The 12,213-nt window shown below is 43.5% G+C and overlaps 1 protein-coding gene across 1 annotated transcript in view; it reads right to left on the bottom strand.

Moving 5' to 3' along the window:
• The window catches only part of nkain1 (sodium/potassium transporting ATPase interacting 1), a 375,231-nt gene that overhangs the window by 147,307 nt on the left and 215,711 nt on the right, over nt 1–12,213 (bottom strand). The gene's annotated exons all lie outside the window — the stretch shown is intronic.

Below are 12,213 nucleotides of genomic sequence, written 5' to 3' on the forward strand. Positions count from 1 at the left end.
AAGATAACGGTCACATAAATCTCTTTGGGCATCTTTGGGCACCATGAACGGCTGTCTTAAAGACTCAGCTCAGATGCTGTGTTCATCCCAAAGGAAAATCTATGCTTCCGTGGTGTTCCAATGGGCACAAACTTATCGTATCTCCATTTTCATTTAAACAATGGTTAGCAAATAAATAATTCCTTGCACCAACTATAAGCGAGATACATTGCTGATTGTATCATTGTATGGAGAAATGGTACATTTTCTCTGGTTCCTGCAATGCACTTCACCATCAGGTCTAAGCCTCAATACCGTATCACTCCTTCAATTTGTGACTCTCTTGCTCAAAGTGCTGTCCTACCCTATCCTGAAACAATAACTTGTTTTTATACAACACCTTTAGCACAGAAGGCAGTCTCGAGGCGCTTCACAGAGCCGTAAATCAGACAAAAACGTACGTCAAGCTAAAGAAGGAGATATTAGAGGAGTGAACAAAAGCTTAGTCAAAGAGGTGGGTTTTAAGGAGGGACTTAAAGGTGGAGATCTTTCCGGTTGCGGCCTCTCTAGCAGTTTGAGTGGGGGGGGGGGGGGAAGGGTTGGAAATCCGTGGTGCTTGTGCGAGGTGCAGTGTGTGTGGTCTATGATCTAGAGCTGGCACTTGCACATTTCAATAGGTGTGTTAGAAGCACGACCCACTCAGAATCAATGTCCCTCAATGATTTCCTACTGATTCACATCCGCTGACTCAGTAGGATGACCAAACGCCATTCATTCAGTTTGAGGTGACTGCCGTTCAGCCAGCTGTGAGACTCAGCCGTTTGCAGGTCCGTAGCACATGTACATTATAGGATAACCGAGTGATGCCAACGATGCAGGTCTGAGTTTGACAGGCCACTGAAATGCCAGGGGTTTGGAGGTGAAGGATTTTGGGAATTTACTATACCAGCTTAAAGGAAACTAAAGGATTGACTGGAACCCTGGATTAATTACCTGTTAAAGGAGCTGAGTTTGGTTAAAATAACTGTTAAACTGAATGTTCAAGAAGGCACACTGGGAAGGTTAACCAAATTTGAAAGGTGTTATGCAAGCTGTCTGGAAGGCTACAGACAAGGAGGCCTTGAGAGGCTGTGAGAAACAGCCATAAACACCAGGTGCTGTTTGGTGACATTAATCTGTGTCACCATGGGAGGGTGAAAATGGAAAGTTACTGAAAAGCTTGTTTTTGTCAGCAAGAATGGTATAAGAGCAGCCATTCTAAAGCGAAAGGCGAGATCAGTCTGCGAGACCAGGCCAGAAGGTCGATGGATTATTAACCTCTCAGTCTCCCGAAGAATTGGCCATTCTGAGTTTCCAGTTGTACTGCTGATTAAGGTTGTATGAATCTCTAACTGTAAAATGTGTTGTATTTTAATGTTAATAAAACCAATTGTTCAAAAAGTGATGAACCTTGGTTGATTCTTACCTCTGATTACCCTAATGAGAAGAGAGAGTTAAAACAAAAGCCCAACAGAGGAGATTGCAGCTGACTGTTGTGCTATCAGAACTGACAGTTGTGTTTGCAATCTCCCGAGCATTCGGCCAACTGCGACAGATCACCAACACAATAGTCTGCAGCGACTTCTGTGAAGCAAGACAATGGGTTAACCAGGACAACACGGTTTCAACTGAGGCGCCCTGTTTGAATGGCTTCTGCTCTGTTATCAAGTTCTGGCAGTGAAGCTAAAGCAGTAATTAATCTCCAGGTTCTGGCAACAATTCGTTGGCATCACTCGGTTATCCTATAATGTACATGTGCTACGAAATTCCCCTGTAATGTAGTACTGTAAAATAAATGTTCAACCGTGCAGGACAGTACCACTTCTATCGTCCATTGTTAATTCCAATGGCACCCCCACCAACAAAGAACCCAACTGAAAACTACAAACAGTGCCATGAGCTGTTGAATCTGTAACTATTGCAATAACGCACTCTGTGGTTGTTCCAAGTTAGTAAAATGTCTCAAGGTTGAGATGACCTTGACAAACCGTTGCAGTTTTGACTTTGCGGTTTCTCAACGTCATCTCAATCCGCAGCGTGTTATTGCCTTGTAAGTCACTTATAGCCCTCTCGTCATCCAGTATTCATTCATCCATCCATCCAAGTCTCTGCGTTACAAGAATGCTCCTCTCATCCTCAACATTGTTGAAATGTGATTACCTAAGGATGTTTCATGACTGCTATCTTAGATCTTGATCACCTGCATAGTGAAATACTTCAAAGTGTTTGCTTAGTACAACAGAAATCTCTTAATGGAAACACCCACTTGCCAACCTGCCAGTCCACAGCACCATAGCAGCAAGCACACAAGGGCGAGGGTAAATTCCGCATCCCAGGAATACCCACTAGCTTGAGGTCTTCACCACTACCAGTGGTTCACAATTGGAAAAGTGTTCTAGTCTCCATTACCTTCCTCCCCCCAGCCAAGAGTGCAGTTTAAGCAAAGGGCTAAACGGCGTTTAATTCAAAATAGCAGCTGCTGCAAGATTTAGAAAAAATGAATGAGTAAATTGACTTTGGGAATGCATGTGCTTGTAGCGTAACTTGTCCTCATTAAGAGGATAGCTTGAGCGTTTGTTTCTGAATGAGCACAGATTTATTTGCTGCTCCTGTCTGCAGGAGTTGAACCTTCAGTGAATGATATCAGCCGGCCGTGAAAGAAGGAAGAGGCACAGTCACTGATTGGAGATGCAGCTCTTCCATATTGTAATAACCCTCGGGAAATTCAACATGATAAACACACCTCATTTAGTTAAAAGCAACTCGTTGAGCCATTCGCAGTCTTGTTTACTTCATGGCAACAAATTCTCCCAGCTGTTCAGTAGTATCGGCAATAAATCTGGACTGAATCAATAAAGTGGCAGCATCTTAAAAAATTACCAGCATAACATCGCTTGTAACATTTATTATTTATCCTCCAAATATAAAAGATTTAAGGCGCATTTGTTACTTTTTCTCTTGCTTGTTCCCCAGAATTTTGAGTAGTTTTGCAAATACCTGGATAATGATTCAGTACAGTGACAGTCGGGCACCGTGCGCACCCCACCACCAAACCCCCCCACCTCCCCACCTCCCCGTAACTTTAGTGCGGATCACGGCGAAGGAAGTTTAGGGTGGGGAATGGCACGTTTTCCGTTCCAGGCACCCATTGCCTGCATCGAGTACAGACAGGTCAAGCGTAGAATTACATTGAATTTTACAGCACTGAAACAGACCATTCAGCTCAACACGAGCCTCCTCCCATTCTATTTACCTCATCTTTACATTTAGTTATCAGGATAGGTTAAAAGAGCTGGGACTCTACTCTCTAGAGAAGTGTAGACTTAGGGGTGATCTGATCGAGGTTTATAAGATAATGAAAGGAATATATTGTGTTCGGGTTGATAGTTTGTTCCAATAGCTTAGGGAGGACCAGGGGTCACAATTTTAAGTTGAATAAAGCCAGATCTAGGTTAGATGTTGGGAGGTAGTTCTTTTCCCAGAGAATAGTGGGCCTCTGGAACAGGCTGCCGGCTCGTGCGGTGAATGCCGATTTGCTTAATTCCTTCAAGCGAGACCTGGACCTGTTTCTGGCTGGGATGAAGATCACCTGGTACAAAAGGCAAGTAATGTAATGCATAGAATTATCAGGGCCGGTGTAATCTCCTGGAATAGTTTTGGTTGCCTAGGTGGGGTCAGAGAGGATTTTCCCCAATTTTTTTTCCCCCCACATTGGCCTGGGTTTTTAATCTGGTTTTTCACCTCTTCCAGGAGATCACATGGTTTTGGGTGGGGTGGGGAATGTATATATTGTGATACACAAGGTTTCACAATTGTGTGGGACAGGCTGGATGGACCTGGGGATCTTTTCCTGTCCGGCACTGTTCGTATCTCACCCTATCAATGTATCCTCCCATTCCTTTCTCCCTCATGTGCTTACCCAGCTTCCCCTTAAATGCATCTATGCAATTCGCCCCAATCACTTTTTTGTGGTAGCCGAGTTCCACATTCTCACCACTCTCTGAGCAAAGAAGGAAAGGTACCACCAAACTCACTCAACTCAGCTCAAGCACTCAGAAGAGCACTCGCTTGCCGCTGCACTGAAAATAAATCTTCCAGACAATTCCTTTGGCATTTAACATTGGCTGCAAAGTGAGAAGGAGAAAGCAAGGAAAGAACGAAGAAAGGAAGGAAAGAATAAAGGACAGGGCGGGGGGGGGGGGGGAACAGAATTTACATAGCACCTTATCACACTTCTCAGAAATGTCCAAACGGCTTCACATAAATTGAATTGCTTCTGAAGTGCATTTGCTGTGTCAATGGATACAGCAGCCATTTTGTGCCCAGTAATGGTGGATCAGATTGCATCTGCCATTGATTAATTTTAGGTGGTAAATGGTTTAAAACAAATAAAACTCAACGCGAGCAGTCTTTGTTGGGACTTTGTCTTCTAATTCACGGTGTGACTGCTGTCACTGATACAACACAGCCGTGCCCTTGATAGAGTGATGACAAATAGCCACCATGTTACTCACTGGTGAGCAGCTAATCACTGTACAAAACTTCAGATGATCCTACAATATCTTATATTAGATAAATTACATCAATTATATAAATTTTCTGCTTGGAACAGGGAATATACATTGTGTGCTCTATACCAAATTGGGGGGTGAGTTAGTACAAAAGGAAGAATGCGTCAAAATGCAAGAGAACATTCGTAAACTTGGAGAATGGGCGTATAATTGGCAAATTAATTTCAATATAGGTAAGTGTGAGGTGATGCCTCACACTTATGTAGGAAGAATAAGAAGGCTATATACTGCTTGGATAATAAACGGGATAGAGGAGCAAAGGAATCTATGGGTACAGGTTCACAAATCACTAAAAGTAGCGACGCAGGTTAATAAGGCCATAAAAAAGGCAAATCAAGCACTGGGGTTCATTTCTAGAGGGATAGAATTGAAAAGCAAAGCAGTTATGTTAAACTTGTATAGAACCTTGGTTAGACCACACTTGGAGTGTTGTGCACAGCTCTGGTCTCCACATTGTAAAAAGGATATAGAGGCACTGGAGAAGGTGCAAAAAAGATTCACGAGGATGATACCAGAACTGGGAGGATATCCTTATCAGGAAAGGCTGAACAGGATGGGACTCTTTTCTCTGGAAAAAAGACTGAGGGTGACTGAGAGGTCTTTAAGGTAATGGGGGAAATTTTAACCCCAAGACAGGGTGGGTTGGGGCTGAATGGGAAGGTAAAAATTGTAAAAAGTAAAACCCGACCCCAACCTGCATACTTCTGGTTTTAACGGGGGGGGGGGGGGCGGGGGGGGGCGGGGGGGGGGGTCGAGGGGCGGACGACCAATCCACTCCCAGGAGGTGTGGGTCGGTCAGTAAAACCTTTTAAGGAGGCTGCATGCCTCCATTTTAACAGTATTTTTATTTTTAATTCCTGGGTGCTGGGATTCCAGGGCCTTCTGCTTCATGCCAGGTGAGGGGAAGCGAGAAGGACCAGATCAACAGGTAAGTGGTTTTATTGCACTGCTTGTGGGCCAGGAGGAGCAGGAGTGTTTCCTCCAGACACCCCCCCACCCCGATAACTGCCGACCCCCCCACCAACGATAACTGCCCCCCCCCCGCCCCATCTAAGACTTACCTGGTGGCATCGGCTCCCTGGCCGTTGTCCCTGTCAATCTGGCTGGCTGTAGGGCGGGAAAAAATTGAAAGATGTCCTTACGTCAAAATCGTAAAGACACCCAGGAAACCCACACTTCCGGGTTTCCTGCCCAGAAATGCCACCTGCCCAATGATAGGGTAGACGTAGAGAAAATGTTTCCACTTGTGGGGGAGACAAAAACTAGAGGTCATAAATATAAATTAGTCGATAATAAATCCAATAGGAAATTCAGGAGAAACTTCTTTACCCAGAGAGGGAGGAAGGAATAGAACGATATCCTGACAGGGTGAGATGAAGTTGGGAGGGAGGAGGCTCATGTGGAGCATAACCATCGGCATTGACCACTTGGGCCGAATGGCCTGTTTCTGTGCTGTAGTTTCGATGTAACTCGATGTAAATCTAGAAGAAAGGTTGTTTCCAGTAGCAGTAGGGTCGGTAACCAGAGGATACAGATTTAAGGTAATTGGCAAAAGAGCTAGAGGTGAAATGAGGAGAAATTATTATGCACAGCAAGTTGTTATGACCTGGAATGCACTGCCTGAAAGGATGGGGGAAGCAGATTCAATAATAACTTTCAAAAGGGAATTGAATAAATTGAAGGACATAATGGCCCTGGAGGGAGTGCAGCGTAGGTTTACTGGAATGATACCCGGACTTCAAGGGTTAAGTTACGAGGAGAGATTACACAAATTGGGGTTGTATTCTCTGGAGTTTCGAAGGTTAAGGGGTGATCTGATCAAAGTTTATAAGATATTAAGGGGAACAGATAGGGTGGATAGAGAGAAACTATTTCCACTGGTTGGGGATTCTAGGAGTAGGGGGCACAGTCTAAAAATTAGAGCCAGTCCTTTCAGGAGTGAGATTAGAAAACATTTCTACACACAAAGGGTTGTAGAAGTTTGGAACTCTCTTCCGCAAACGGCAATTGATACCAGCTCAATTGCTAAATTTAAATCTGAGATAGATAGCTTTTTGGCAATCAAAGGTATTAAGGGATATGGGCCAAAGGCAGGTATATGGAGTTAGATCACAGATCAGCCATGATCTTATCAAATGGCGGAGCAGGCACGAGGGGCTGAATGGCCTACTCCTGTTCCTATATTCCTACTTGAAGGGGAAAAATTTGCAGTGCTATAGGGAAAGAGCAGGGGAGTGGGACTAATTGGATAGCTCTTTCAAAGAGGCGGCACAGGCACGATGGGCCGAATGGCCTCCTTCTGAGCTGTAAGTTTCTATGATTCTAAATCAGGAATTTGTGATTAGTTGATTTCAAGCATGGATTTTAGAAACCTTTCGATTGTCGGGGAAAGGAAGGGCTGAGTGAAGTAAAGAGTTCAAGAGTTTATAGGACCTGGTGTGTTCAACTAGGAGGCAGTGTGATAAGTCTGGATGACAACAGTGAGGATACAAGGAAGGGGTAGAGCACATCGGGTGACATATCTGCAGCTTAGGAGAAGGAAGAGGTCAGAGTTGAGAGAAACACTCTGACATGTGCCGCACTGTAATTACTGCGGTGCATTTAACACTTTGTCACGGAACAATTCTGTGCCTTCTGAAGGATGAACTGGCAAAACCTTCCTGGGGGTCTGGCAACTCTCTCTGAAGCCACCAGCTGGACACTGGTTTAAAAGTTAGCAGAAATAAAACACCTGGCAACCGAACAGTTCTGATCAGCGCTTAGATCGTAAACAGTTTAGGGAGGGGAATGGTCATTAAAAATCTTGTTAGATTTATAGCTTGAATAAAACTTGGCCTCACTCACTGCAGCGGTCATTAGAAGTGAACACCAAAAGAATAAATAAATGGAAGACGTCTTGGCGTTTATCGATCATTTCATAACTAAACAAAATGGAGCTCTCAGAGTGGTTTATTGAGTAAAAGGCACTGCTTGATGTGATCTGAGCACACAGACCAGGACAGTCCCAGGTTCAGTCTCCAGCATGTGCTCTGTTAGCTCACCTCAGCTAGGGTCACAGTCGGAGTCCTACAGTTAGGCTCCCCTGGTAGGGTTGCCAACCCTCCAGGATTGCCCTGGAGTCTTCAGGAATTAAAGATTAATCTCCAGGACACTGCTGTGAGCAAACACTCAGGAGAAAAATCACAGGGGCATTAAAAAATTTTTTTTTTTTTCAAGACTTTTATCGAGAAGTTATAAAAATCAGAGATGGCTGTTTGACTGACAGTCAAGAATCATCCAATAGGGTAACTAAGAGTCTGTTCGCTTTCCAATTAGCCATGGGAAGGCAGGGCACTGCAAGGATAGACATGTCGGGTGACCAATGGCAGGAGCGTGGGGGCGGGGCAGTTGGAGGTCATGTGATACTCATTGGCAAGCTTTTCCACTGCCCTTTTAATACTCAAATTGTCTGGTTTAGGATGCTGCGCTGATCAGCCTCACATAAATTGTCTCAAAATGTTTCTGACATAAAAATCCATCAACTGTGAAGTGCTCTGTAATTACTCATAATCATTATTATTAAATTGTGAATTTTCAGGGGGTCATGCCCCTGTGACACTCGAGGGATGTGCCCAATATCACTCACAGGAAGTGGAGCAGCATTTGTGAGGGGTGTCAACAATTTTAAACATGTTGTCTACATCCCTATTTAAGAGTCACAGAGTAACTCCAGCATTATGGCGAGGGTTTGTAGGCAATGCGCAAAGTTCTTTGAGATCAATGACCTAAAACCTGGAATCTGTTTTTATTGCCCTCCTCTGAACCCTTCCCACTGTCTGCATCTTTACATGGGTCGAACGGCCACAACAGATGAAGAAGGCAATTAAAATATAGATAGGTGTGAGGTGGTAGGAAGAATAGGAGGCCACATGCTCCTTGGAAAATAAGAGTCAAAATGGGGTAGAGGCGCAAAGGGATCTAGGGGTACAGATACACAAATCACTAAAACTAGCAACGCAGGTTAATGAGGCCATAACAAAAAGCAAACCAAGCACTGGGGTTCATTTCTAGACGGATAGAATTGAAAAACAGAGAAGGTTTGTTAAACTTGTATAGAACCTTGGTTAGACCACACTTGGAGTATTGAGTGTAAAAAAGATTTACAAGGACCAGAACTGAGAGGTTATACCTAGAAAAGAGAAGGCTGAAGGGCAGCCTTATAGAGTCTTTAAGATAATGAAAGGGTTTGATAGGGTAGACGTAGAAAAGATGTTTCCACTTGTGGGGAAGACCAAAACTAGGGACCATAAATATAAGATAGTCACTAATAAATCCAACAGGGAATTCAGGAGAAACTTCTTTACCCAGAGAGTGGTTAGAATGTGGAACTTGCTATCACAAGGAGTAGTTGAGGTGAATAGCATGGATGCATTTAAGGGGAAGCTAGATAAAGACATGAGGGAGAAAGGGATAGAAGGATATGCTGATTGAGTTAGATGAAGAGGGGTGGGAGGAGGTTTGTGTGGAGCATAAACACCGGCATGGACCAGTTGGGCCAAGTGGCCTGTTTCTGTGGTCCACATTCTATGTAAAAATGTGTGAAATGTATGAGCAGCTACCAACAACCTGTGAAGCATTTGTGAGACCACGTGAGAAGCACTGTATCCAGTTGTGGCCGTTCAACCCATGTAAAGATATCGACAGTGGAAAAGGTTTAGAGAAGGGCAATACAAAAATTATTCCAGCTTTTAGTTCACTGATCTCAAAGAAAGACTCAGAAAGCTCCATTTATTCATCCTTTTCATCTGTGGTCCTGGGCCTTGAAAATAATTTAAAAGTCTTTCCTTAACTCACCTTATGTCCTTCATTTTTGCACCACATTGGCTGTTTTCAGGACTGCTGTGTGGAATATTTAAGTTCTGTTTGTGATTCCTCTGCTGATTCTCTGTTGATCCCTTTGTCCCTTTCCTCTGACATCTGCCTTTCCTACACAGAGTCATATCATCTACAGAATTAGATACTCTACTTTCAACACCTCCGCCTAGACCATTTTCTCTCTCCCCTTCTCTCGAAAATTTAAAAAGGGTAAATGTGAATGCATTTTGTGTCTGTTGTGTCACTTTCCTACGTCACACTTGTCTGTCCCATTTAAATCGAAGCAAATTTCTTGTAGTTAATTAACTTGCGCCAATTTCTTCCAACAAAATTTTGGAAAAAGAGAAAGAAGGCCAGTCTTTTGGAACGTGCGGAGAACCTCGCTCACCAACGGAAACTACTGTATTAACACAGGAGCCAGTGTGTCTATAATCCATTACTTAAAAACAATTTAGCAAGACATTTCATCCTGTATTCATCCTGGAAAATGCAGATCAAGGAAGGCATATCATTCATGGGTTTGAAATAATGAAAGACATCAATAAAGGTGGCTACAAATGAGGGAAAGAGAACGACAAGATATGAATACAAATTAACCTTAACCTAGAGCTATGGAACAGAACCTAGAGCAATGGAACAGACCCCTCAGGTGAAGCTCTTAACAGGAAATTGGATCAATTCAATTTGTGGTTCAATGCGGGGGGGGTGGTTATGGAAGGAACTGGGTTTGGGTGGAAAAATAATGGGAATGGTCAGGTGATGATTTGAAAGACGACTTTTTGAAAGAAAAGACTCTGAGTTTAATGGCGTTTTCTCACCTCTGCTTTTTGTGCCTTTAAAATAGGCTGAATTTAATTTGGGTTGCTTGTTTGGATTCCCTGCTCAGCTATAATGAGCCTCGAGAATGTGCAACAACATAGAAACAAACCAAGAAAGGGCCATTTGGTCCATTTCGTTCTGCCTGGGCCGACAGGTCCACATTCTGAACACGAGCAACCAACTTTTTACCCCCCTCAGTTCTGAATGGCTATTCCCTATCGAATCAGTTCCCTCGCCATTCTGTATGAAAGAATATTGGTTTGCATTGATGCTTAAATTCTGTTTTCATTGAGATACGTCTGTGGAATGGACAATTAGGCACGTCAATTTATAATTATCCTGAGTTTAAAATACTTAGATCTTCGGTCCTTCTCATCAATAAAAGCATTATGTTAAGGTTCCACGAGTTGTCCTACAAGACAAACCCCATGGCATCAACATCTCCAGAACTTCCTGTCAGATAAATGCTTGTCGCCAATGAAAACAATCCTGTATTGATTCTGAATGGAAGTTGCAGCTCGTGCTGTGTATTAAAAGGTTACTGTTATATCGACCCACACAATACACAACATGCTCTTTATCTGAAAGTAAATCAACACAATTATTTCTCATTAATGTAAACCCTTGACAACATACATCTAAGCACTGATTTCATTTGTAGAACCGTGAGCTTAACGGGAGAAATGATGCTATGAGCTATTTGCTTCGACAATATTCAAATGCACGCAACAACAACTTGCATTTATATAGCGCCTTTAACATAGTAAAACGACCCACAGCGTTTCACAGGAGTGTAATCAGTCAAAATTTGACACTGAGCCACATACGGTTGAGAAAGGCATGGATGTTAGGGAACTTGGGGAAATAAATAGTGATGTCTTGAGGAGTGTACATATTACAGAGAGGGAGGTGCTGGAAGTCTTAACGCGCATCAAGGTAAATAAATCTCCGGGACCTGATGAAATGTATCCCAGGACGTTATGGGAGGTTAGGGAGGAAATTGCGGGTCCCCTAGCAGAGATATTTGAATCATCCACCGCTACAGGTGAGGTGCCTGAAGATTGGAGGGTAGCAAATGTTGTGCCTTTGTTTAAGAAGGGCGGCAGGGAAAAGCCTGGGAACTACAGACCAGTGAGCCTGACATCTGTAGTGGGTAAGTTGTTAGAGGGTATTCTGAGGGACAGGATCTACAGGCATTTGGAGAGGCAGGGACTAATTAGGAACAGTCAGCATGGTTTTGTGAGAGGAAAATCATGTCTCACGAATTTGATTGAGTTTTTTGAAGGGGTAACCAAGAAGATAGATGAGGGCTGTGCAGTAGACGTGGTCTACATGGACTTCAGCAAAGCCTTTGACAAGGTACCGCATGGTAGGTTGTTACATAAGGTTAAATCTCATGGGATCCAAGGTGAGTTAGCCAATTGGATACAAAATTGGCTTGACGACAGAAGACAGAGGGTGGTTGTAGAGGGTTGTTTTTCAAACTGGATGCCTGTGTCCAGCGGTGTGCCTCAGGGATCAGTGCTGGGTCCGCTGTTATTTGTTATTTATATTAATGATTTGGATGAGAATTTAGGAGGCATGGTTAGTAAGTTTGCAGATGACACCAAGATTGGTGGCATTGTGGACAGTGAAGAAGGTTATCTAGGATTGCAACGGGATCTTGATAAATTGGGCCAGTGAGCCGATGAATGGCAGATGGAGTTTAATTTAGATAAATGTGAGGTGATGCATTTTGGTAGATCGAATCGGGCCAGGACCTACTCCGTTAATGGTAGGGCGTTGGGGAGAGTTATAGAACAAAGAGATCTAGGAGTACAGGTTCATAGCTCCTTGAAAGTGAAGTCACAGGTGGATAGGGTGGTGAAGAAGGCATTCGGCATGCTTGGTTTGATTGGTCAGAACATTGAATGCAGGAGTTGGGATGTCTTGTTGAAGTTGTACAGGGCAT

Source organism: Heptranchias perlo, chromosome 26 (assembly GCF_035084215.1).
Source record: "Heptranchias perlo isolate sHepPer1 chromosome 26, sHepPer1.hap1, whole genome shotgun sequence".
Lineage (NCBI taxonomy): Eukaryota > Metazoa > Chordata > Chondrichthyes > Hexanchiformes > Hexanchidae > Heptranchias > Heptranchias perlo.